This window comes from Mustela putorius, unplaced genomic scaffold (genome assembly GCF_011764305.1).
Source record: "Mustela putorius furo isolate JIRA1106 unplaced genomic scaffold, ASM1176430v1.1 tig00000135_pilon_pilon_pilon, whole genome shotgun sequence".
Classification (NCBI taxonomy): domain Eukaryota; kingdom Metazoa; phylum Chordata; class Mammalia; order Carnivora; family Mustelidae; genus Mustela; species Mustela putorius.
Window position 1 is genome coordinate 7021095 of NW_025421292.1, and position 7031 is coordinate 7028125.

The following is a 7031-nucleotide window of genomic DNA, read 5'->3' on the forward strand; positions in this document are numbered from 1 at the left end:
CAAGACTTGTCTCTCTCAATTTATCCTACCAGCCATATCCTGTTATTTTTCTGCCTTTCAGCTGCCCTTGTGTATAAAGATCCCTTTTCATTTGCTTTGTGCAGTGTTACTTCTCGTTTAAATTTTCTGTCTTAGAGATGCTAGTCCCGACCTTCATTTTTAATTTTAAATATATCCATTAATTTCTTTTTAAAAAAGTAGTAATTTGGCTAAATGACAGTGTTTCTTTGAATTATGAACTAGGTAACAGTATAATGTGCTACATTTAATTAATTCTGGTTAGTGTTGCAAGCCTAATTCATTGTATGATCATTATCTTCTCCCTTCAATAGCAGAGGGATATGGTACAGTTTCAGATTTTATGTGAAAAAGTTTTGATTTCGATCTCCCAGAACAATCATGCTATTTTTTATGATTTTTGGAAATCCAGCTTTATCCAACTGACTGGACTGATTTTCCCATAAGTTAAGTTTAATGTCACTGGATGGGGCGCCTGGGTGGCTCAGTGGGTTAAGCCTCAGTCTCCAGCTCAGGTCATGATCTCAGTGTCCTGGGATCCCTCCCCACATCGGGCTCTCTGCTCAGCTTCCCCTTCTCTCTCTGCCTGCTTCTCTGCCTACTTATGATCTCCGTTGAATAAGTAAATAAAATATTAAAAAAAATAAAACCTTTTAAAAAAATTCAATGTCACTGGAATATTGGCAACATGGTATGAATTCGAGAACTACAGCCTGCAGACCAAATCTTGCCAGACAACTGTTTTCTTAAATAAATAAGAACACAGCTGCAATCATTTTTTTATGTATTGTCTATAACTGTTTTCACACTATGAATGAAGAGTTGTGGGACAGAGACTGTGTGACCTGCAAAGCCTAAAATATTTGCTATCTGAGCCTTTAAGAAAATGTTTGCCTACTCATGGGCTACCCAAAAAAAAACAAGCCTGCCAAATTTCTCTAGGTGAGTCTTGAGGCAAAGTTCATAAGATATTTGCTTGTTGAAATCCCTTTCTCTCAAAAAAGAAAAAAGAAATCCCTTTCTCGTAAATTTTTGAAAATCACATATTAACTCAGAGGAAAAGCCAGATTATCTTCAGAGGTAGCTCAAAGGTATTTGCCCAAAAATAGGGTTGTCTGATAAAATATACAGGACACACAGTTAAATTATAATTTCAGATGAACTACAAAGAGTTTTTTTGGTGTATGTTCCGAATATTGCATGGGACATACTTATACTAAAAAATTTATTTGTTGTTTTTCTGAAATCAAAATTTAGCTGGCATCTTGTGCTTTCATTTGCTAAATCTGGCAGGCCTCTATATAAAGACATGAAAAGAAGAAAAACTGAAGAGAACTTGAAGCAACATCTCAGGGCACTGTGTGAAGTTGTGGGTTTATTAGCACCTTCTGATGTGTTGTCTGTTAGCATTCCAGAGTAATCCAATTTATATTCATGTTCTGAATCAATAATGAGCAGCTTCATTCTTTACACCCAGGTGTTTGGCACACAGATGGTCAGCTTTCTGACCCAGGAATCCATGCTGTTTATTAACAGCTTGAAATTTTCGATTGTACATCAGATTGCAGGCGGAAGAGCACTTTTCAGTACAAGATGAAGGGGAATTACGCAGTAGCACTTCATAGGTTTGATTTAGTCCCAGGAGGAGAGCAAAAAATAGAAAGTTTACAAAATGAGTGACTGGGGAATTGGCAAGAGTCCATTTGTTCTCATAGTGCTCTATCTGAAAAAGGAACAGTGTTAGGAATTTAATTGCAATTAGGAAGCACTGGACAATGCAAGATATTAACTCAGAGAATGCAAAGTTTGTTAAACAGTAGAATGATATATTAAAAAAAATTCTATATTAGAGGCAAGCTTTCACTTAGGCATACCTTAGAGTACTTAATGAGCTACTGTGACTTTCTTTCTCATGCCCATTTTACTTTTCTAACTTGGTTGCATATAAGAAAACACACTTATAATGTTAATCAGCACCTGTGTCCCATCTTAAGTCGTTACTAACTTGCTGAATGATTTTAAGTCAATAACTTCACATTTTGGTTCTCTATTTCTCATTTGAAGAAACTGAATGAGAAGATTCTGAAGGTTCTTAGCAGATCAAAAATTCTACTTCTATTCATACCTATGCACATTATATTAGAATGTGATGTCCATACTATGCCCAGAATATCAAAATCATCAAAATATATATGTGAATACTGACCCTGAGTTTGGTAAACATGACAGCATCACAAACTAGGTTCTATAAATGAGACTGGATTCTCATCAAGGTACAACAAGCCTGTTAACAGTAGATGAAGCTCTGGATTACTCTTAGGTTTGTGTATTTCTAGCATATTTTCATGAAATATCTGAATATCTGAAATTCTATTCCTCTCTTTCTTTATAAATATTTTGGTTTCCTAGCAGTTTGTAAAATTTTAAGAGAAAATTTTAATTGACAGTAAGTTCTATCATATGATACCAGGTTTGGTAGTAGATGCCACAGGAAGAAAATCTGTCTTTCGTTGTGGGCTTTGTGATAGAGTAACCAACCTATCAGTTAGAACAAATGCACATGAGGCTATGGTAAAAACTGCAAAGCAAAGAATTGGCCCTTGATATGCTTATTCACAAATGGTTATTTGAGATAATACAACTAGAACTGAGAAAATGATAGTACATGTTTTCTGTCTTAAGCAATCTAAAAATATAAATCTGAGAAAGCAAATATGTAAATATGTATGAAAATGCTAAGATTAACTTGTGTATCTACTAACACGCTATTTTTTAAATTGATTTTTATTTATACAAATGATAAGCAAAGCCATTCTCTTTGTCCAAAATTAGAACATTATAGATGAGGCTAAAATTGCCTTTGACCACCACCCTAATTTTTCTCCATGCACTCTCTTTTTGGAGGTAAGTATTATTGTTGGTTTTGTGTATACCCTTTCAGATAATTTTCAAAGTATTTTCTCACAGATATTTGATTCTTTGCTGTATTACAGTTGTGCTAGCAAGCCTAGAAACCTTTGTTTGTTAATGTTGAATGGGAAAATAGTGCTATTTATGAAAGATCTTTAGGACTGGGCTTGATTATCAAAGTGTAGAAAATTACACTGGTAGAGAGTAAGTCATATCGGGGACAGTGTGTACATGTGCATATACACATAACACAAATTTGTGAATACACACACACGAATTTGATTCAACCCAGAAGGAGAGGCTCTGAAGCATCACTGAGGTTTTGTTCAACTCTCACTTTCTATTGGTCTATTATTTCCAGTGCTAATATAGCTGAAAAAATGACTATGTGACAGGACTTCTGCTTTCCCCCATGGTATTTAGTTTTAATTTCTGTTTATGCAACCTAATTTTGTTTGCAAAAGCTGGATGCATATTCCTTTGTTCAAAACAGATTCAAGTCAAACCTGGTTCCCAGGAAAGAAGATCCAGTAATATTAGTTATCCTTTCATACCATTTCATGGTTATTCCTTATCAAGTTTGTCCAACTCCCTTGGAGTTAATCCCACTAAATTTACCCTCTCATAATTGTTCTGGGTACCATCAGAATATACTCAGTCACACCAAACTTGGTGAGTAATGCTGATATACCTCATATATGATATTCTGTAAAATCTCTCACTTCAGATCTATATATTAAACTTAGCTTCTATACCCTTTTCTCTGATTCTCTGATGTTTCATGTTTTCTTTCTCCAAATCACTGCTACCTATACTAAAGCATCAAAAAAGTAGGTGCTTTTAAAAGATATATCTTTTAAGTTTGTTATTTCTACACTTATATGAAAGTAAATTTTAATCAGTTAATTTTTATACTCTATTAAATAGATGGTCATATTATCTACTCACTGGTATTCATTTATAAGCTCTGCATTCTGGCCCAGCATCTATGCATTATGATTTGTTGTTTTTCTAACATACTTTAGATCTCCTTCTTCAGCCAGGTTTGCTGTAACACTTCACATCAAATGAAGCAAGGGATTGCTGCAGAAAGCTGAACACAGGGAAAAATGCGTTAAGGTTCTTTATTGCGAGAAAAATGTAGAATAATAAACTTCATGAAAACATATACATTTATAATTTCAGAACCCAGTGGAAATTATTTTTTGCAGATGTGTAAACTCTTTATAGTTGTGTCTTCATTACTAACAACCCTGAGCAGTTGAATTGCTAGTTAGTATGAGGTTTTCAGAACAGGGCTGAATAATATTCCACCATAAAAATAGCATTCCAATGTAACCACTGACAACTGCCACCTGGTTAAGGTATCTTGTTTCTAATTTTACAGGTGTCAGATCTGGCCTGCTTCAGTCAGCTTCTTTGCCAATCTCATCACCTGTGATTTCCAGTTAAAATTTTATCACACTTAGATGACTAGAAAACAGTACAGACATGTGAGGAAGAGAGTCAACTTCTGAGGTGGAGGTATTCTTTAGTAATTACTAGAAAAATCTCCAGAGGGAACACATTCACAAACATCTAATAAAATATTTCAAGCCAGTGGGAATTCAATGTGTCCATCTCAGATTTAATTTGACATTAATGGACATTCTTATTCTGTGTTAAAAGACAAAGCTAATGTGGTATTTTCAGGGGTAATGGAATACACTGGTTTTTATAGATGATTTGAGTCTTATACTAAAAAACAGTTTGTTTTAATTAAATCAACAATTCCTTCAAGATTAAGAAAGGTTAAGATTAAGAAAGACAATAAAAAGCATAGGAGTTTATGCCTTTTTATGAGCCAGCAATGCTTCTAGACGTTGGTGGTAATATATAGTTCTGATATTTTTATGGTAATTGCTTTCAGATTTTAAAGAAGGAAGTTCAAACATTTTCTAGAGAACTGTTCAGTGCTAGTCTTAGTTCTCAAGGGTGCAAAGAAATGATGTTTATCTCTCATCTTTGCACCAAAGACAAAAAACAAATGAAAAACCCTTTTTAGGGGTGTACTAAAGAGAGGTGCAGTTCGAACATTTTTATGGCACTCATTTTCTCAGGTTCTTAGGTCCTACTTCTGTTATAATACTGTTACCTTCTTTCTGATACACACACTGTGTCCTCCCTCCAGTATACTGTGTTTGTGACAAATAAGTCTGAAGTTCTTTTCTTTCTTGAGGTCAGCAAGATAATTCTCATCAGTTTCCTCATGTCTCTGGGTGAACTTACTTGCTTTTAAGATTTAGCATATCAGTCAATGTCCAGTCTGGTGCTATGTGGCTATGCTTCTAAAATAATTGTCACTAAAATGCATAATATCATTTTTTGGCTTAATACATATACATCCTCTTCATTTTAGGCTAAGCCTATCCCATAAATTTGGAATACATCTTCTCTGATGCTGCATAATGTCAGTCATGTTATTGCCTAAAATTAAACTATAATTTTTCATTTGTATAGAAAGTTTAATAATAGAGCAATGTGAATATTATATTAAAAACCTTAGAGTTGGGGTGCATGGGTGGCTCAGTCAGCTGAGCGACCAACTCTTGATTACAGTTCAGGTCATGATCTCAGTGGCATGAGGTCATGCCCCAGTGTAGGAGCACCATACTCAGTATAGAGTCTGCCCGACATTCGCTCCCTCCCATTCCCTCTGCTCCTCTCCACACTTGCACATGCTCTCTTTCTTTCTATAAATAAACAAAATCTAAAAACAAAACAAAACAAAAACAAAAACAAAAACAAAACCCACCTCACACTCACAAACAAAAGCTTAACTGTCGCAGTTTATTGGTTAATTGGAATTAGTTAATTGGAAAGTAGATTTATCAATATTTTCTTGGGGCACCTGGGTGGCTCAGTGGGTTAAGCCGCTGCCTTCGGCTCAGGTCATGATCTCGGGGTCCTGGGATCAAACCCCACATCGGGCTCTTTGCTCAGCAGGGAGCCTGCTTCTCTCTCTCTGCCTGCCTCTCTGCCTACCTGTGATCTTTCTCTGTCAAATAAATAAATAAAATCTTTAAAAAAAATTTTTTTTTCTTTGTGTCATTTTTCTTTCAAATGAGAAATTTCTGGGGCATCTTGGTGGCTCAATCAGTTAAGCGTCCGACTCTAGATTTCAGCTCAAGTCATGGGCTCCCTGCTCAGCAGGGTGTCTGCTTATCTCCCTCTCCCTCTGCCCAGGACCCTGCCCAATGTGCTCTCTCTCTCTCTCTCGCTCTCTCTCTCTCTCAAATAAATAAATCTTTAAAAAAAAGAAATTTCCTTGCCACACTGAGATCAAGTAAGTATCTTTTAATTGTTCACTGTCTCTTCCTCATATATCTGAAATATAATGTAATCATAACACGTACACATCCTTGCATGACATAAGGGCTCTGTCCTTTTTTTTCCTTCTTGAAACTCAGTATTCAGTATCAGTGCCTTAGTTCAGGAGTCTGCAGATGTTTTCTATAAAAGGCCAAATAGTAAATATTTTCAGCTTTTTTGGAACAATTCAAGTCTGCTGTTATACCACAAAAACAGTCACAGTCAATATACAAAGGAACAGGTGGGGGCACCTGGGTGGCTCAGTTGGTTAAGCATCTGCCTTCAGCTCAGGTCATGATCTCACTGTTCTGGGATCCAGTCCTGCATTGTGCTCACTGCTCCGCAGGGAGTCTGCTTCTCCCTCATCCTCCTCTCTCTCAAATAAATAGATAAAATATTTTTTTAAAAAAATGGTCAACTACTCTTTTTTAATAAAAGGAAAAAATGTTAAAAAAAAAAAAAGGAATGGGTGCAGCTAAATTCCAATAAATATTTACAAAAGCAGTTGCTAGCCCATGGGTCCTAGTAGTTGGTATCTTATATGTTCTCAGATGCATATAAACCTCTGAGATAAAAGAGTTTAGGCTGTCTTGTTCATGGTTATATCTGCTTTTTAAAATATTTTTTTTGATTTTTTTATAAACATATAATGTATTATTAGCCCCAGGGGTACAGGTCTGTGAATCATCAGGCTTACACACTTCACAGCACTCACCATAGCACATACCCTCCCCGATGTCCATAACCCAACC

At 35.6% G+C, this 7031-nt stretch overlaps 1 long non-coding RNA gene across 1 annotated transcript; it reads right to left on the reverse strand.

Annotated features, from left to right (window-relative positions):
* Positions 1 to 1295: 1295 nt before the first annotated feature.
* LOC123390663 lies at positions 1296 to 6416 on the reverse strand. Its single transcript, XR_006605205.1, has 3 exons — positions 6324 to 6416; positions 3877 to 4021; positions 1296 to 1741 (listed from the first exon to the last, which is right to left on the reverse strand). It is a non-coding gene; the product is annotated as an uncharacterized LOC123390663 (long non-coding RNA).
* Between the last annotated feature and the right edge of the window lie 615 nt (positions 6417 to 7031).